General features: G+C 38.4%; 1 protein-coding gene and 1 pseudogene across 7 annotated transcripts in view; one reads left to right on the top strand and one right to left on the bottom strand.

The window, feature by feature from the left end:
- MAPK10 (mitogen-activated protein kinase 10) overlaps positions 1 to 20673 on the bottom strand; it is a 358682-nt gene that overhangs the window by 297844 nt on the left and 40165 nt on the right. The window lies entirely within an intron of this gene.
- On the top strand, positions 12809 to 13283 carry LOC104668006 (annotated as a pseudogene). The gene has a single exon (XR_004054312.1). The product of XR_004054312.1 is annotated as a 40S ribosomal protein S24 pseudogene (transcript).

Raw genomic sequence — 20673 nt, 5'->3', positions numbered from 1 at the left:
GCCTGTTCTGAAGTACTAGAAGAGTTAATGTCCCCAGGGGCAATCTTCAATCAATGAGGGATGGCAGCTAATGCTCCCAAGTGCTTCTGCCTCAAGTCCTTATAGAGACAACCCTGGGATACCTAATTTGCCTTCAAGAAGTCTTGATCAATCAAGCCCTACTGCCCAAGGCAGAAACATCTTCCTCTATCTCACTTTCTACTCTCTTCCTCACTCCAGCCCCTCTGAAGTGACTTCCAAAATATACTACTTACACCCAAGTCCTTCTCAGTCTCTGTTGCAGACTCAGATGTTTCAAAACGTTGCCTCATTAGAGAAAGCTCTTGAAAGTAATGAGAAGTAGTCAAACTTTAAGAGCAATGGGGTATTTGGAGGCATGAAACCTGGAGTCTAGCTCTGTCACTAAGTTGCTGTATGACCTTAGACAAGCCAGCTAACTCATCCAATCTGTGGTTTTTAAATGCAGCTATCAGACTAGATATCTTAGGTTTTTCCAGTTAACATAGCCTTTAATTTGAAAATATATCTCCCAATCTATAGCTCAGAAATTATGAGACCAAAGAGAGAAGGTTCCACTGCACCTAGATTGTTGGGATGTAATTGCAACTACAGTCTACTATAGTTCAAAACCTTAATGAGAGCCTGCAGTGATAGAACTTGATTCACATTTTCAGCAGTGAGGCTTATTTCTATTCCAGGCTCTCAAATACTCTAATAACCAAATCAAATAGAGTATCTACACTTTTTATGAGAAAGAATGGTATCAGTGACTTAGAACTTTGGATAATAACAAATCTATATGAGTGGGTCTACTAAATATCCTAAATAAATTGTAAACCTGTTTTGTAACTCCAAGACAGATATATACTGCTCTCATTTGTAACATACCTCCTTTTAAATTATTTATTTATTTATTATTATTTTTTTTTTAACAGAGACAGGATGTCACTATGTTGCCCAGGCTGGTCTCACACTCTTAGCCTCAAGCAATCTTCTCTCCTCAGCCTCCCAAAGTGCTAGGGTTACAAGAATAAGCTGCCACACCCAACCTATATCTCCTTTTTAAATAGAAAAATTGAGTTCTGTAAAATAAAATCAGATTAATTTTAAATGCCACTGTAATCAAATACTCCTAATTCCATAAAAGCATGTCTTAATTCATAACTAAAATATAGCCCCAAATTAATGTCCATGTTTAAGCAGCACTGTAGCATGTTTTGAGTCATGAGAAATTATTTAAGGAACAACTTCTGACAACATTGTTTACAAATCAGAAAAACAGCAGAAAAATTTGTATTAGTTTGACCTTGGCATTTCTTTTCTGCATCAGCTTCTCACTTCACAGGAGACTACATCCCTTACACATGAAACATTTTAGAACACAATCTAGTCAGCTAGCATACATTCTGCAGAGATTCTATTTCTAGAACTCAGAGAATAAGGCAGCACAAAAAAAAGGAGATGTGCAGTTACAAACGTCTAACATAAATTAACTGGTGAGGAGGAAGCAGCCCAACCTGAAGGATGCCTATTAAAACATCTAAGATCCTTCTCAAGTCTGACCTCTTTGAAGAACTCAAAAGGAAAGAAGCAACAGTAACTTGGAGGCACTCCTGTGGCCAAATTCAATTTCAATTCTACATTTGTTTATATGACTAAGTGCCCAGTTCTGAGACTTGGCAGCAATAGCAGAGGTTTGCTGTTTGTTTCAGATGGTTTTTTACCAAGAAAGGATTATTTCCCATGCTACTATGGCATCTTATTACTGACCTGCCCTTGGGCCCATGGAAACCCCATCCTCTTTCCTGGGGTTTTTAAAGCTAATAAATGTGGCTTATATGCTCATCAAAGTCATCCCATATTTGAAATATTTATTCCAGGAAATAGAAAAGTATTATTTTTCAGATCTCAGGGAAGAAAATCATCCATTTTAAAAATTAGCATTAGGCCGGGTGCGGAGATTCACGCTTATAATCCCAGGACTTTGGGAGGCCAAAGCAGGAGGATCACCTGAGGTCAGTTCAAGGCCAGCCTGGCCAACATAGTGAAACCCCATCTCTACTAAAAATACAAAAATTAGCTGGGTGTGGTGGCATGCGCCTATAGTCCTAGCTACTCTGGAGCTGAGGCAGGAGAATCACTTGAACCTGGGAGGCAGAGGTTGCAGTGAGCCGAGGTTGCTCCACTGCACTCCAGCCTGGGTGCCTGGGTGACAGAGGGAGCCTCCGTCTCAAAAATAAATAAAAATTAGCATTTATCATCACACATGCTGGAAAGGAAGTGCTGGTAATGAAAGGTAAGCATTTTCTTTGCTCTCTTCCTTATAGTCCCTTTGAAGCAAGATCTATGTCATCTCGAAGTCTCTAAATGTGGTCACATTTTATTTCTATTGTTAATTCATGGCAGGTAAGGCAAGGCATAGATCTTACATTAATTAGAAATGGTGTTTGCCAATCTGTGCCAGGCATTGAGCTAAGTGTTTTATGTAGGTAATCACATTTAAACCTCACCAAATCATGTTGAGCATCTTAAAGAACTAACCCATTCAAGATCATACAAAAAGCAAGTGTCAGAATCAATGTTTAAAGCAGGTCTATCAGATTCAAAATCATAATCACTCTTACAGCAGTCTATCCAAAACCTGGAAATTCCAGAGATGACCATAATTAGAAAAGAATTAAACTAAAGATATACAACGTTCCCAGTCATAGTCTCTGTGGCTTTAGTGTCTAGAAAGAAGATTCAATATAATAATAGCATTATCGACAATTATTTTGCTACTTTATTCAACAGTATATTACTTATTAGGCACAAAACTCAAAAGTTAATTTCAGAATAATTAAGAGTTGAACCACTAAAGAAAATATACATTGAGAAAATTTGTGTGAAAATAATATTTTAATCTAAAGAGAAATAATCTATTTAAATATTTCTAAATAATCTATTTAGAAATAATCTAAATAATCTATAGAAATAATCTATAAGAAATTCAAGTGGGATATCATAAGACTATTTCTTTGCCATCATTAGAATGCAGGATTAGACTAATAATTCTCTGGTACTAACCAAATCTAAATAGTATAATAAAACTGTACAGCTTCTCTTTGAGGTGGAAAGTTCACAGCAAAGGTTTTAGAGAAGCAACATCAACATCAGAGTTTAAGAGAAGGGCATTTTATACATTATAAGAGCTAGTTTAGGCCGGGCATGCTGGCTGACGTCTGTAATCCCAACATTTTGGGAGGCAATGGCAGGGGGATCACCTGCAGTCAGGAGTTCGAAACCAGCCTGACCAACATGGAGAAACCCCCTCTCTACTAAAAAAAAAATACAAAATACAAAATACAAAATTAGCCAGGCATGGTGGTGCATTCCTGTAATCCCAGCTACTTGGGAGGCTGGGGCAGGAGATTCATTTGAACCCAGGAGGTGGAGGTTGCAGTAAGCCAAGATCGCACCATTGCACTCCAACCTGGGCAACAAGAGCAAGGGAAACTCCGCCTCAAAAAAAATTAAAAAAAAAAAGATCTGTAATCTGTTTTCAGGTCCCTTATACTACTTTTGATAGTTACTAGAAGGAAGTGTCCAATAAAAACAGTGACAGATAAGCAGAGGTATGATTAGAGCTGAGAAAATATTAATCGTATCATTCATTCAGTCTTATCTCTCCTTCCTCTGAGAAATTATTTTCTGTTCATTTTGCTCACATAATAATCAGATAAATTATTATGTCAAAAAGAATATCTTCTATCTCTATAATCATGAGAAACTCACATTATCCATAAAATCCATTGAATAAATTCTATCATAAAGAGCATTATTAATGAACTTGTTTCCCCCGATTTCTTAGTTCTCTATCCAGGAATTCTTCACTATGAATTCCTTGCTTCTACTTACAATCTAGGTGCAATCTAGGTATCTTCTAAAATACTATCTTTATACACACACACAGACACATATACACATAGTCTATAAAACTTGCTCTTCACAGCAAAACTTGTCCATTTCCATATTTTTCTTTTAGTTTACAGTCTGAACAAGCTCTCAGACTTGAGCCATTGCACTTTGTGCATATTGACTTCTAAATTGCCTACTGTTTCAGACAAGGACTTTTACACAAAGGAAATAGAGATTTCAATTTAGTTTCTAATTTCCAACTCTCTCTCCATTATAAATTTAATTTCATCTTCTTCTATACCTATGAGCTTCCAACTAAAGCTGCAACTTGTACTGGAAAATACTCATTTAAAAAAATACAAAAAATTAGCCGGGCACGGAGGCGGGCTCCTGTAGTCCCAGCTACTCAGGAGGCTGAGGCTGGAGAAAGGCATGAACACAGGAGGCGGAGCTTGCAGTGAGCTGAGATCCCGCCACTGCACTCCAGCCTGGGTGACAGAGTGAGACTCCGTCTCAGAAAAATCAAATCAAATAAATAAATAAATAAAGCACTCTACACCAATAATTAAGTAACCAGGATTTCACAGATCACAGAGGAAGAAAAGAGTACAGTAATATAGGAACAATAATAATAAGAGTTAGTATTTAACTGACTTTACTGGGTTCCCAGGCACTTTTATATGAAATAATTAATTCACAAAACAATCCTATAAGGAAGGTCACTACTATTATCTCCATTTAAAAGAAAAAGAAATTGAGGCAGAGTAGCTTTCAAAAGTTATTCAACCAATAATTAGTGGAGTCAATATTTAAACCCAGTTTAGCTCTAAAGCCAGCTTGCTTAACCACCACACTACACTGCCTCTGAAATTTCATTTAGTAAATTAACATCATCAACAAATATGTTACTAAATACAGTCCTATTTATGAGTGTTTATTATAAAAATGCATGAGCTTAGACCTAGGAATTAATAGATGTCAAAAAGATATGACTGTATCTGAATTTTAAAATAAAAATTACATTAGAACATTCCTATTTTTGTTGCAGTTTCAATGTAAAGCAGTTCTTAAGTAAAAATAATTTGGAATAGAATATTACCCCTTAATTCATGTCACCATAATTATTTCCTTAAACAATGCTAAAATGACTTAGAATAGTAATACATATTTGTTAGTATCAAAAAAGATAAATTATACACAAAGAAAATAATATTTAAAGGCTTATAAAGCAAAAACTCTAAGCATAATTTAATCATTTGTCAACTAACTTACACTGAGCACTCACTGTGTTCATGCAGCACGTCAGAGGACCAGCAAGAAGAAAACAGCCTTACCCTTGAGAATTTCTCAGTCAAAGGGAAGTAGACATTTCAAAATTACCAAATGTTAAGGGCTATAATAAAGGTATGTTGTAGAGCTACTGGGACCAAGAAAATACAGCAATGTTTTTGTTGGGTGTGGAAAACTCCAGGAAGACCTTCACAAAGGCAGCGACATTGCAAAATGTATGTGCCTTACCCAGTCAGAGGCTGGGGTTAACAAGTATAGAACATTCCAGTCAAAAGGAAATACATGAAAGAACATGACTTGTTTGGGGAATAAGCAGGGTCTTGGGTTCACAGGGGCAGGAGATGAGCCTGGCAAGACTATGTGACTTGACTACTGTGCTTTAAAATGCCGGCTTTGCGGAAGTACCTACTGGATGCATGTAAGCAAGGAGGAGACATGAAAATTTGCTCTGATTTCAGTGTGTCTGATGACTCACACTGTGGGGAGACCCAATAGGGAAGGAATTGCAATGGCTTCCCTGAGAGATGGTAAAGAACTGAGCCAGGGCAGCAGTGATTTGATAGTGAGATGGTTTGCCATAGCTTCTCCCAGCTCCCCCTAAATGCTGAAAAAGAATGTCTTACAGACTGCTGAGTAATAGCCCAAATTCCCTTTAAAGTAGTATACCCTTGGAGTCATATGTAGTCCGTTTATACTAGCTTTTTAAGATGAAATAGCTGAAAATCTACAAGTCCATATCTCTTTTTACTGTTGGGAAACAAATTAAGCTATAACAAATAACAGAACTAAAAGTCTAGCATTCAGTAGGGAGATAAAATTGCTAATGAAAAATGGAGCACACAGTGTATGCTAACAATTGTATAAATATGTCCAGTGGTACAGAAAATACACACAATTACTTGATTTTAAATCTATACTGTGTAAAGTATTTAACAGTCTTGTTCCTTGTTATATTACTTTCAGCATTCTTAAATCAACTTTAAGAACCTCTTTATATCTGTGCAGTAGGAATGCATGTAATACGCAAGGACTGTAAGTCTTTTTATTTCATTTTTAGGTAATCCATCTTGCTCTGTTGCCCAGACTGGAGTACAGTGGTGTGATCATGGCTCACTGCAGCCTCGACCTCCCAGGCTCAAGCAATCCTCTCACATCAGCCTCCAGAGTAGCTGTGACTACAGGCATGTGCCATCACACCCAGCTATTTTTTTTTTTTTTTTTTTTTTTTTTTGATAGAGACAGGACTCACTATATTGCCCAGGCTGGTCTTGAACTCCAGGGCTCAAGAAATCCCCCTGCCTTACCCACCCAAAGTGGGTAAGGGGTTATAGGCATATATAACCCCTTATGCTGGGATTATAGATATAAGCCACTGTGCCCAGCCTGAAGTCAAATACTTCATTAAATTTTACAAATCTTGGAGACTTTGAATATTCCAAGTGAAGTTTACCAAACAGGGATACCTTTAATTTTTTTTAGCACAGATTATCTTACCCCAAAAACATTATCTTACTTTTATCTCATTTTTTTAAAAATATGAATTTTTTCTTCAGTCAGAGCCAGCATGCCACAGTAAAATGTCTGTCTTGTCCTAGCTGACACTTTCCCCTGAATTACTTTCAGCGCTATTTTTTTTTTTTTGCAAATGTTTAAACATTTATAATTTTCACTTTGTATCGAATACAGGTCTTTGAAAGACAACATTATTTCAATATCCTACATAATGCTTATTTAATTAAGTAGTGTGCTAGTATACATTCTAAATATTATTTCTGACTGGGCGTGGTGGCTCATGCCTATAATCCCAGCAGTTTGGGAGGCCAAGGCAGGTAGATCACCTGAGGTCAGGAGTTTGAAACCAGCCTGGACAACCCTGTGAAATCCCATCTCTACTAAAAATTAAAAAAAAATTAAAAATTAAAAATTAGCTGGGCATGGTGGTGGGCACCTGTAATCCCAGCTACTTGGGAGGCTGAGGCAGGAGAATTGCCTGAACCCAGGAGGTGGAGGTTGCAGTGAGCCGAGATCACACCACCGCACACCAGCCTGGGCGACAGAGTGAGAATCTGGCTCAATAATAATAATAATAGTTTCTTATAAAATCTTGCTATGGTTTGAATGCATTCTCCAAACTTCAGGTATTGCCAGTGTGATAGTAATAAAAGGTGAGGCCTTAAAGAAGTGAGTAGGCCATGGGGACTCCTTCCTCATGAATGAGATTACAGCCCTTATAAAACAGGTTTTCTTAAACAAATTTACAAGAAAGAAACAAACAACCCCATAAAAAAATGGGCAAAGGATACGAACAGACACTTCTCAAAAGAAGACATTTATGCAGCCAACAAACATGAAAAAAGGCTCACCATCACTGGCCATCATAGAAATGTAAATCAAAACTATAATGAAATACCATCTCATGCCAGTCAGAATGCAGATTATTAAAAAGTCAGGAAACAATAGATGCTGGCAAGGCTGTGGAGAAATAGGAATGCTTTTACACTGTTAGTGGGAATGTAAATTAGTTCAACCATTGTGGAAGACACTGTGGCAATTCCTCAAGAACCTAGAACCAGAAATACCTGTGACCCAGCAATCTAATTACTGGGCGTATATCCAAAGGAATATAAATCATTCTACTATAAAGACACATGCATATGTATGTTTACTGCAGCACTATTTACAATAGTAAAGACTTGAAACAAACCTAAATGCCCATCAATGATAGACTGGACAAAGAAAACGTGGCACATATACACCATGGAATACTATGCAGCCATAACAAAGGATGAGTTCATGTCCTTTGCAGAGACACGGATGAAGCTGGAAACCATCATCCTCAGCAAACTAACACAGGAACAGAAAACCAAACACTGCATGTTCTCACTCATAAGTGGGAGCTGAACAATGAGAATACATGGACACAGGGAGGGGAACATCACACATGCGGCCTGTCGGGGGAGGGGAGCAAAAGGAACCAAGGGAGGAAGAACATTAACACAAATACTAATGCACGAGAGGGCTTCAAACCTAGATGATGGGTTAATAGGTGCAGCAAACCACCATGGCACATGTATACCTATGTAACAAACCTACACGTTCAGCACATGTATCCCGGAACTTAAAGTAAAATAAAAATAAAAACAAAAAAGAGGCTTCCTACAGTATTCAGCTAGCTTACCCTTCTACCTTCTATGTGAGGACTCAGTAAGAAGGCCCTCACCAGACCTCAAATGCTGGTACCTTGTTCTTGGACCTCCCCACCTCCAGAACTGTGAGAAAATAAACTTCTGTGCTTTATACGTTATCTGGTCTGTGGTATACTGTTATAGAAGCACAAAATAGACTAAGACAAACATCATTATTTATTTAAAGTTTATGAAATGTTGTAAACTCTATTGGTATGGTAACCTTCTCCACGAATGTGTTAAATATATTTAAGCACATCTCAGTCAGTTGGTTAATGGGTTTTTAATTCACTGATCGCTTGGTTCTACCTTTTCTTATATTTTTATTATTACAGAGATTAAAACTACATTTAATCTAGACACTAAATTGTGTTGCTACATTACAATTTTATTTAAGGAAGCAAGCATCATTGTGTTTTAAGAAGTAAGATATGTGCAGCCTTTACTGTCTGCAGCCTTTTACTAAGGGCAAGGTCTTGAGTTTGGTCCAAGCCAGCAGCAATGAGAGATTCCAGTTTGGGGCTGATGACAGTGTGACTTTCTCTGTCTGTTCTTATCACCTTGTTCTCCACTGTGCCATCTGCCAAATACCTATGCAGAGATCCGGAGTTACAATTTGCCTTTCTTCCTCTAGGCTTACTGAATAACCTTATCCTCTAGCTTGCTGAATAACCTTATCCTATAGTCTCCACAGATAACCTCATTTCTACCTTCCAAAAATGAAATCAATTAGTCAATGTATCTCTTTTTGAGAAAACCCATCATATCTTAAGAAAGTCTCTTATTATATTATTTTCAAATGCAGTTATACCTAATGTTACAAATATCACAAGCAATGAAGCCAGTAATAGTTAAATCTCACTGGGATAAAGATGGGCAGAGGCATATATTCTCCAGACTTTTAATTTAGTAGAATTTTATGTACCTAATTCAGGAAAGTTCAGTTGGTGGGCCAGCAAAGAGAATACACAGGAATGTGTAGCTGTATGTGAGTGTGTGTACATATGTGTCTGCATCTCTGAAAATGAGAATCTGCATGTGTAAGAAGTCACATAGAGGTGTATTGTGCTGTGTCCGTTCAGAATGATCATGTCTTTCTATTGGAACTAATTTATACAGCGCTTATTTTCAGTTTTTTTGTGTGTCTAAGTACAAGTTCATAAATAGTTCAGAAGCGTGCTAGTTTTATGAACTTCTCAACCTAATAGGATTTACCAAGTGAATCAAAGCAGATGCAAGCAGTAGGCTTTCAACACAAATTTTATCTTTGTCATTACGTTGCCCTCTCTGCTCTCCCACCCCAAAGGGAAGCTCTGGTACAGATTAAGATAAACTATAGGGATGATATGGTTAGGCTGTGTCGCCACCCAAATCTCATCTTGAATTGTATTTCCCATAATCCCCACATGTCATGAGAGGGACCCAGTGGGAGGTAATTGAATCATGGGGGCGGTTACCCCCATGCTGCTGTTCTCATGATGGTGAGTGAGTTCTCATGAGATCTGATGGTTTTATAAGGGGCTTTTCCCTCTTCGCTCAGCACTTCCCCTTCCTACCATCATGGGAAGAAGGATGTGTTTGCTTCCCCTTCTGCCACGATTGTAAGTTTACTGAGGCCTCCTCAGGCATGTGGAACTGTGAGTCAATTAAACCTCTTTCCTTTATAAATTATCCAGCCTTGGGCAGTTCTTTATAGGAGCATGAGAACCGATTAATACAAGGGACCACTGCTAAGGCGTTTTCATTAGTATAGGTTAATTTGACATAGTCATAATGGGGAATTCGTGTTTTATATTTATTTTTAAATTTAAATTCTTAAGTTAATTAAAATGGGTTCAACATACTTGTTGGTGTTCTTTCTGGATACAAAAAGATTGTGTGTAAATACTTTATCCTTTTCATCTTCATCTTAGAATTATAGCACAATAGCTAGCATGTAACAGATAATAAATATTTGTTGAATGAATAATGATTTGAAATAAAAATATCAGTGAGAAAACATAAATGTTAATAAGTAGCTTGGCCGGGCGCGGTGGCTCAAGCCTGTAATCCCAGCACTTTGGGAGGCCGAGACGGGCGGATCACGAGGTCAGGAGATCGAGACCATCCTGGCTAACATGGTGAAACCCCGTCTCTACTAAAAATACAAAAAACTAGCCGGGCGAGGTGGCGGGCGCCTGTAGTCCCAGCTACTCGGGAGGCTGAGGCAGGAGAATGGCGTGAACCCGGGAGGCGGAGCTTGCAGTGAGCCGAGATTGCGCCACTGCACTCCAGTCTGGGCGACAGAGCGAGACTCCGCCAAAAAAAAAAAAAAAAAAAAAAAAATAAGTAGCTCAAGATTGTTGGGATAAACTGAGCTAGAGTGCAGGTCATAACTACCTGTCTTTATAAGGAAGCTAAAAAGGGAAATATTAGGACAGTGAGAAGAACAATGAATTTCTCTCTCAAGCTTAACTTAAACAACCAGGAAAGTTCTTAAAGCCAAAGCCTTTCTCAGAATCTCACCAAAGCATAAGAGTCAGAAAAAATGGTCATTTTCAAAGGAGTAGAAAATTCTGTACAAAGTAAACAACAGCTGAAGCAGGAAAGGAACATACGTTTTCTCACTTAGTGGCACGCAGGCAAAACAGAACATAGGACCAGCTTGGTTATTTTCTTTGAATACAGGAAATTTCCAAAACATGATATATAGCCATGTTCAAGTATGAGTATAATTACAGAGTTCCCTCTGCACCCTTTCATCAGCCTATAAACTCAACAGCAGAGTCTTGTCAGAATAGGCCCAAACTGGAAAAACCATGTCTGTTTATCTCTCTCAGAAAAGATGCTAACCTTAGGATGTGAGCGGTACACCATAAGAGCACAAGATGTTCCTTCTCTCTCAAAGTCAGTCCCAGAACTGAAAAGAAAAATGTTCTCAGTTGGCATCACTGCCCTGTTTTTCATCCAACAAAGAATATGCACTATGAATTTTCTCAAGCAAAAACTCACTGAATTATTTTAACAGGGGCAGACTCAAGCACTTTTTATTAAGAGTAATAAATCAATCACGAAATTAACTTCATGAAATATGTTTTATAGGTAATGTGAACAAACGTACAATGTGACCAATGATTCAACAAGTATAATTATCTGTAAGGCCTGTTTCGAAGGCTGTACCAAATTGATGCTTTAGCTGTTTTTGCTTATACCTTTGCTGTGTTTGTAACTAAATTTCATTTAATCATTAACTATATCTTTCTGTCATTAATTCCCTTTCCATTTTTAATGACTAAGTGGGATTCTGGAGTGATTAGCAGATAATCTCACACTCTTTCATGAATATGTGCATTTAGCCATAATAGCAAGTCTCCATTTATGGTACACATTTTCTTTCAAATAATATGCAAATATACTGCAAATGTTTCAACACACACAAACTAGAAGTACAACAAAATTAAGATATTAAAACAATAAATTACATTTAAATGCATATTACATTTAAATAGGTTTAATAAAACTTTTAAATAAACTTGTTTTAAATAACACTTTACCTTAAATGAAACTTTACATCTAAATGCATCATTTTTTAAATCATTCTCCTTCATTGGGAAGTTATTGTTTTTAATTATTCTAAAAAGTTTTAAAATCTCATCAAACACATGCTGTGGATTTAGGATTGGGAAGAAAAAAATGTGTAGAATCACAACACTTTAACATTCAATGTAAAAGTGTTCTCAGTAACCTCAGGTCTCAGTAACAGAAACGAAAGAATATCACCCATGAAATTACACAGAATTTTAGAGGATACATTTCAATCCACCTTCGTATGGAGGCACCACTTGTGGTTTGACACAGCATAGTTCCACTGTGACATTTGTCACATTTTCCTGAGCCCTACCTTCCCACAGAGAAAAGGGCCATTTCATGCTGTAACCTTCCACAAAATCTTTCAGAAGAGCTTTTTAATAATTTGGAGGTTATAACAGAGATGGTGATCCAACCAACTTAGACAAAAGCCTACGGTCAAAATTAAACCTGATTGAAATTACAAGGAAAAGTCCTGGGTGAAAGCACTCCATTTATGGCTGATTAAAATTTATAATGTATTTGTTCCCAAGATTCTCAAGAGAGAAGTCACAAATCTGTTTGCTTCTGGCCATAAGTTTTGCATCCAAATTTAAGACTGGTGACTGAGAGGTAATGGTAGTCAACTAATCATGGTATGGCTGTGGAGTTTTGTTTGTTTCTGTTTATTTTTAGAGACAGGATCTTCAGGATCTTGCTTTTTTACACAGGCTGCCCTCAAACTCCTGGGCACAATGGATCCTTTTACTTCTGCCTTCCAAGTAGCTGAGACTACAGGCACACGCCACTGCACCCAGCTGCAGAGATTTTTTTTAAAACCAACACATTCGCTCTTTTCCTCCCTGACTGCCGGAAGATAGGCCGCCATCATGAATGACACCGTAACTATCCACACTAGAAAGTTCATGACCAACCGACTACTTCAGAGGAAACTTCACCCCAGGAAGGCAACAGTGCCTAAGACAGAAATTCGGGAAAAACTAGCCAAAATGTACAAGACCACACTAGATGTCATCTTTGTATTTGGATTCAGAACTCATTTTGGTGGTGGCAAGACAACTGGCTTTGGCATGATTTATGACTCCCTGGATTATGCAAAAGAAAATGAACCCAAACATAGACTTACAAGACATGGCCTGTATGAGAAGAAAAAGACCTCAAGAAAGCAACAAAAGGAACGCAAGAACAGAATGAAGAAAGTCAGGGGGACTGCAAAGGCCAATGTTGGTGCTGGCAAAAAGTGAGCTGGAGATTGAATCACAGCCGAAGGAGTAAAGGTGCTGCAGTAAAGGCTACCTGTGTCCATTTTGGATTTTTCACGAGCAGATTAATAAACTAAAAACTAAACAAATTCTATAATGTACAACCAAGTATTACTTTATAAATATGTTAGGCCATACCTGCTTTCATCTAGAAAACAATTGCTAGAATAAGATAAATGGGCCAGTCAATACTCTCAGATAATATAACAGGAGAGTTCTGATAGGCATCGAACCAATTTCATTCCTCTCATAAAGAACCCCTCTTTGTTCTGCCCCGAAATCAAATACTTTCCGTGACATTTTTCCCGTCCTGAGGAGTTGAGAATTCTCCTAGTCCTATCTCCTCACCTTCCCAGACAAAGTTCTACACAGCATCATCTACACTTACTGTCTTCTTATGCTCATCTCCTAGGAGGTCCTCAGCCTACTGCCGTCTGCCTTCTCAGGCTGTCACAACAGCAACCCATGTTCTCATAAATGGTAAATGTCACTAAACCTAAGGGACAACTTTCAGCCTTAATATTCCTTGGCCTCTAAGCAATGACAAGGCTTATAACTCCCTCTCTTCCTAGAGTTTCTGGACAGTGCACTCCCATGGTTTCCAGTAGAATATACAGAAAAAGCCCATAATCTCTGAAGCTAGAATGCCTGGTTTTAAATCAGCCCTACCATATATTGGTTGGTGACAGTCTCGAAGTTACTTAACCTTTCTGGGGCTCACATATTTTTCATCTGTAAAATCAGGGATCATAGTAGCACCAACCTCTCAAGAATATTAAATTGATCTAATATATGTAAAAACATATAATACAGTGCCTGGCACATAGTAAGTGTCATATATGTTTTAGCTTTTACCATTATTATTATTATTATTATTATAATCATTATTATTATGCTCCTTCTCTGGTCACTTCTTCTTTGTTGGTATTTGTCAAGGTTTGTTCCTAGAATCTCTCTTTGCCCCATTATCCTTCTATTTAGTGATGAGGACTGACCATAACCTCCAGTCCATTCCTATTTCTTGAACATTAAACACATATATGCAACTGCCTGCTGGGTATTTCAAATTCAACATGTCCACAGATGAATTCATCTTCTCCCTTCAAAGCCCGTTCCTCCTCAGTGTTCTCTTTCTCTAAAATTACAACCACCTCCCACACAGTCATCCAAGCCAGAAAGCACAAATCATGGCCGTCATTCCCCTCATCTTCCAAATGCAAACAAGTCCTGCAGATCCTGCCTACCTCCTTACTGTTTTTGAGAATATCCCTTCCTCCTCTAACTGTGTCAGTCTAGTCTAGGTCACCACTATGTCTCTCCTGGATCACCATATACCTTCACTGTGAGCCTTATCTTTCCCTAAACATTTTCCACATAGCAAAGAGAGCTCTCTTCAAATGCTCAGATCTGCTTGTGTTTCTGACTCCACTTAAAAGTCTTCCATGTCATAACTAATATGGTCCACAGAGCTCTTCACAATGTAATCTGGCCCTGCATACTTCTTAAGCCTCATTTATTATCCCTCTCCCTCTTGCATAACTTTCACCCCTTCAGATCTCTGTCCCCACTGGACCTTCACATACACATGCTGTTTCCTCAGCCTAGAACTTTTTTCCATCTCACAAACTTCCCCACTTCATCTGACTATTCCTGTCCAAACATGTTTCCTCAAGGAGACTTCCTCTGACACCCACAGTATATTCAGTACCCTACGCTCATAAAAAAAAAACCTGCAGTCTCTTAATAATATTGTTTTCTTACAATTTATTCAAATATTGAAAGTTAGCATGCAAATAAATAATTGGAAACTGTGATACATACTATGAAGGAAAACATCTGTTTCCCTCACCAGACTGTAATCTCTTAAGGGCAAGACCTTTTCTGAACTCAATGCCTAGAATAATAGTCTTTCACATGTATGTTATATATGTTTGCATATAAATCTGTAGAAGAAGAGGAATATCATTAATGCCAACAGGAAAATACATAATGGAAAAGAAAGAGAAAGACAGCATCATTGCCTATCAGAACTCACCTGTTACATTATCTGGGAGAATTGACTGTCAATACCCATCTCCACACACCAACCTTACACCTCCAATTTCATCTCCATAGCTTGAACGAAATGAAAGGTGATCTACGAAATAGCTGAGATAATCCCTGATACATGTTTTGAATTGGTCAAGAAATATTAACAATTTGTTGTACATGTTACATTGCAGTAGACATCAAACTCTATTCAAACTAAAAGACCTCAAAGATTGTAGAAGCTAAAGGCAAATGCCATTATATGAAACAAGTACAAGAAATTGGTATACAAACAATATGTGAAAAATAATTTTTTAAATTTAAAATCTGCCTGTAATGATTCTGCCTTAGAGTCCCAGGTAATAAAAGATAACCAGATAAGATTGCTAAATAGAAATGGTAGACTAAAAATACGTTGGGTTTTTGTATATATATTTTTGCTCTTTATCTTCTTGCTCTTCCTCTCTCACCCCCTTTTTCTTCTTCTCTTACTCCATTCTTTCTCCCTCTTTCTCCTCATCCCCTGCAATAAATAATATACTACCGTATTAGTTTGTTTTCACACTGCTATAAAGACATACCTGAGGCTGGGTAATTGTTAAGGAAAAGAGGTTTAATGGACTTACAGTTCCACATGGCTGGGGAGGCCTCAGGAAACTTACAATCATGGTGGAAGGTGAAGTGGAAGCAAGGACTTTCTTCACATGGAGGCAAGAGAGAGAAGTGCATGCAGGGGAAATGCCAGACACTTATAAAACCATCAGATCTTGTGAGAACTCACTCACTATCATGATAACAGCATGGGAGAAACTGCCTCCATGAGCCAATCACCTCCCTCCCTTGACACATGGGGTTACATGTGGATTGTCCAGATGTGGGGATTACAATTGGAGATGAGATTTGGGTAGGGACACAGAGCCCAACTATAGCAACTACATTATTCATATAATGTCAGAGATATACCCCTGACTGGAGATTTGTCAAGGAAATCAAACTAGAATCAAAATATTTTTAAATATAAAAATGACATTATAATTTTTGTTAAAATCAAATAGTAAATGGATAAACAACGAAATGTCAGACAATAATCTTGAGAAAGCAAACAGAACATGAAATTACTTCTATAAATGAATAGTCAGATAATTGCTAAGAGCAGAATCAATTTTATGGAAGAGGGATAACACAAAATGTTTTAAATTGTTTTCTTTTAAATTGGTGGTATGGGTATTTGGGGAAAGATAAACCATTATAACTAACTCCAGAACTTGGTCTTAGCTATTTGAGACCTCGTCTTAAGCAGAATTACATGTTTTAACTTAAGCCTGAAAACCCCACTTTTTCTTGTAAGTGATTCTTGAGAACTTATTTGGAGCTTCTATCAAGTAATTGGGGCTGCCCACAGACTACTGAATAGAGGACAGTTTTAACCAGGAATTCCTTCCAGTTTTATCAAATAACAGCTTTGGAAGGGACAAACATGGAATCATCAAGAGGGGGAGAATACACGCCTACGACATCATATCAAACAAGGTCTTTGTTCAATGACATGCCAGGGAGGTCTTCCCTCATCCCTCTATCTGAAACTGAAACCCTCCACCACACTCCCTATTCCATATTTCTGCTCAACATTCTCCTCAACCATTCCTACCATCTAATATACAAAATATTTCATTTATTCATCCAGTTTGTTTTCTGTCTCCTTCCACCAAAATATAAGCTCCACGACACCAGGAATTATTATTATTTTGTGTGTGTGTGTGACGGAGTCTTACATTGTTGCCCAGGCTGGAGTGCAGTGGTGCAATCTCAGGCTCACTGCAAGCTCCACCTCCCGGGTTCACGCCATTCTCCTGCCTCAGGCTCCCGAGCAGCTGGGACTACAGGTGCCCAACACCACACCCAGCTAATTTTTTGTATTTTTAGTAGAGATATAGTTTCACCGTATTAGCCAGGATGGTCTCAATCTCCTGACCTCGTGATCTGCCCACCTTGGCCTCTCAAAGTGCTGGGATTATAGGTGTGAGCCACCATGCCCAGCCAGGAATGATTTTTTAATCTATCATATTCACTACTGTATTCCCACAGCTAGAATAGGACCTGCCACATAGTAGATGCTCAATAAATATTTGTTGAATGAATAAATAAAATAAAATCTATTCTTGGAATCAATATGGTAACTGACAGTGCATTTCAGATTACCTTTACCTCTACATGGTTCAGTTTAATGTAGCTGGAAGTCTTGTCATAGATTAAATTTAAAAATGATTTTCTGCACTAATGATAAGAGTTCGATAGTCACCTTGATCAACAAGGAAGCGCTAATCACATATGAGTCAATTCAGATTAACTCCCCAGAAATTACTCTGTATCCACATTTACATGAGTGGATGTCCAGAAGAAAGTATATAGTAAGTCCCTTTGTTTGGAGAATCATAAAGGAGAAACTGCCTCACACCAGAAATGGAATGGGGAAGTAGAAAGTGGTGAGAATTCTGGGTCCTCAAAATGGTAGACATCTGCACCCACGATGATCAGATAATCCAGAGCAAGCTTGCAGCCTAGGAGGAGGGACCATGGCAAATAGTCCTTGTATCAGTGCCTGGATCAAGAGCTGGAGTAGAGCACCCAATTAATCTGCCATTGCCAGTCCACATACAGTAAAGAAAATGTTGCTTGCGGCCGGGCGCGGTGGCTCAAGCCTGTAATCCCAGCACTTTGGGAGGCCGAGACGGGTGGATCACGAGGTCAGGAGATCGAGACCATCTTGGCGAACACGGTGAAACCCCGTCTCTACTAAAAAAATACAAAAAAACTAGCTGGGTGAGGTGGCGGGCGCCTGTAATCCCAGCTACTCGGGAGGCTGAGGCAGGAGAATGGCGTAAACCCGGGAGGCGGAGCTGGCAGTGAGCTGAGATCCGGCCACTGCACTCCAGCCTGGGCGACAGAGCGAGACTCCGTCTCAAAAAAAAAAAAAAAAAAAAAAAAGAAAAGAAAATGTTGCTTGCTAATTCTCTGGGGAATCCAAGAACTGATGTGCTAAGGCCAACTGAACATCACCCAGAATTCCCTACCTAGCAGTCAAGGTTCCATTGATTTGCCCAAATAGATGTCAAATATCCAGTACTATCAGACTGGTCAGTTTTTCCTTATCAGATATGCTCTTACAATATACATTTGCCATTTTTCAGCTAATTGCTCAAATTCCAATTTCCTCCAATCCAATCCATCTACTTTCCTTAAGATGTAATGGCAAGACATCTTCCTCTCTGCCTTCCTTGACTAAACTAATTCCATACTGCTCTTCTTCTCAGATTTCCTGTGGTAATTATAAAAATAATATCTTAGATTTGCAGAGAAGTTGAGAATCTACAGAACACATTCATGGTAGTGTCCCCCCAGTTCCCCTCCCACCCACACACACCTTCTTTCTGTGTCCTAACCAAAAATCTTAGAGTGCCTTGACCGTTTTGTGACCCGGCCAGCTGTAGGTTTTTCCCAGCAGGCTTGAACCCAAACTGGGGCTTTGAACATTCCTAAGCACTAATAAAGGCATCTAGGTCATTGCCCAAAATACTCAAAGAAACTGGCTGTAGCCCTCAGCTGAATTTCTGAAACCCTAATATAAATTCCCTACCCTTACCCGCTTCTGCAGACAAACCAATGTAGAACACCCCTTTCGTCTTGTCTATCTTGAGGACAGCTGCAGCCCTCTGTAAGTTACCCTAATAAATGTTTTGGACTGATCCCCCTGGCATTTGGGCTTCTTTCTTTGGAATCCCAACTGGCCCCATCTCAGGACAGTTTGGGACATGCTCTTGTGGGGACTCCCCTGCTCTGGGGGTGAGTCCAGCTTCAGGTTCTGCATTCACATACTTACTTAGATAAATAAACAGTATAGACACATGTTTTTCTTGTACCTGCAAGCCCTATAGCCTTTGCACAGCTTGCTCTTCCCAATCCTAGTAGGGTTCACCCAGGAGTACACATGTTAATGAGGAAATAAAATTAGTTTATTATACTGAAAAGTACTCCCAGGGCATTTGTCTTGATAGCAGCTGAGTTTATTTTGTTATTTCAGTGATGAAAGTGCTTGGTAATGATCCAGAGCAAACTAATCTTTTTCAAAGTTTTTAGTGTTTAGTGTTAACAACATAATTTAATGCTTGGTGTTAACAACAAAATTCCCTACCTGACACGGTATTAAAATGTTTTACATTCAATTTTCTCAAAGACTCAGGTATGTGTTACGTGCCCATTTTGCAGATTAAAAACAACAACAACAACAACAAACTAAGTCTTAAAAATGCTAACTAATTTGCCCATATAAGCAGATTGAGAATCTGAATCTGCTCTGTATGACTTGAAAGCAGAAGCCCTTAGGCAACACACTCCGCAGTCAGGCACTATTCTGTTACACACAGTGTACTGTCAGGGCTGCAGTACAACAGGAAGTCATCTCAGATATCACCAGGGACATTCAGGGTATAAAGCAAATGTGTACAACTGCCTGGGGCCTCAGGCAGAGCCATGCAGTGACTAAGGGAGGCAGCAGGAAAGGGAAGAAGAGGCTGAAGCTAAATAAGACTGGAAATATTCAAAGAAACCATGCTCCCACCTCATCCTCAAGATAAAAAGAGCTTTTCTTGGGGAAAAAGGACTGAAGGCTTCACTTCCACACACACCGCTGAGGTTCCAAGTGTTTAAGAGATTGTCTCACCTTATTTTCTTCTTTAGTGCTACCTGCTAATCTTCCTTTTAACCAGACTTATCTGACCATATGAATAAATTCAGGGTTTGAAAAAGTTCAGGACACAGTGAGCGCCTCAGTCATTAGCCTAACAGTCTAATTTTCTTTTCCAAATATTCTATTCTACTTTTTTATTTATTGTCATAGAGCATAATGGATAAATGCACAGATTTCGTTTTGCCATGCACTCACTGTGGGACCTTGGAAATGTTGCTTAACCTCTCCATGCCTCAATTTACTCATCTGTAAAATAGGGATAACAATGGCACCTATCTCTTTGGAGATACTGTGAGGAATAAATGAGATAGTATATGTAATGTACTTGAGATATTGCCTGACTCAAAATAAGCTCTCCATAAGTATTTGCTATTATGATTATTATATAAGTAATGTGTCATAAGGATTATAAAAAATGATAGCTAATATTCAATGAACAATGATGCTAAGTGCTCCCCATTTATTTCTCATATAAACCCTGGAAGGTAGACATTCTTACTGTACCAATTTTACATGAAACAGAGGCCCAGAAATGTGAATCCACAAATTACCCAGGCAACAAATGACAGAGTTAGAACTCAAGCTTACCAATCTACTCCAGAATCAAGCTCTTAACTACTATATTATTTCAAGTAGGTAATGATACTTGCTAAAAGATACTAAAGTTTTGCTCTGTGCCAGGTATAGCTGCAATAGCTTT

Source organism: Rhinopithecus roxellana, chromosome 2, assembly GCF_007565055.1.
Source record: "Rhinopithecus roxellana isolate Shanxi Qingling chromosome 2, ASM756505v1, whole genome shotgun sequence".
NCBI lineage: Eukaryota > Metazoa > Chordata > Mammalia > Primates > Cercopithecidae > Rhinopithecus > Rhinopithecus roxellana.
Note: the sequence above shows the minus strand (reverse complement) of the source record. Positions and strands in the feature narration are given on the sequence as shown.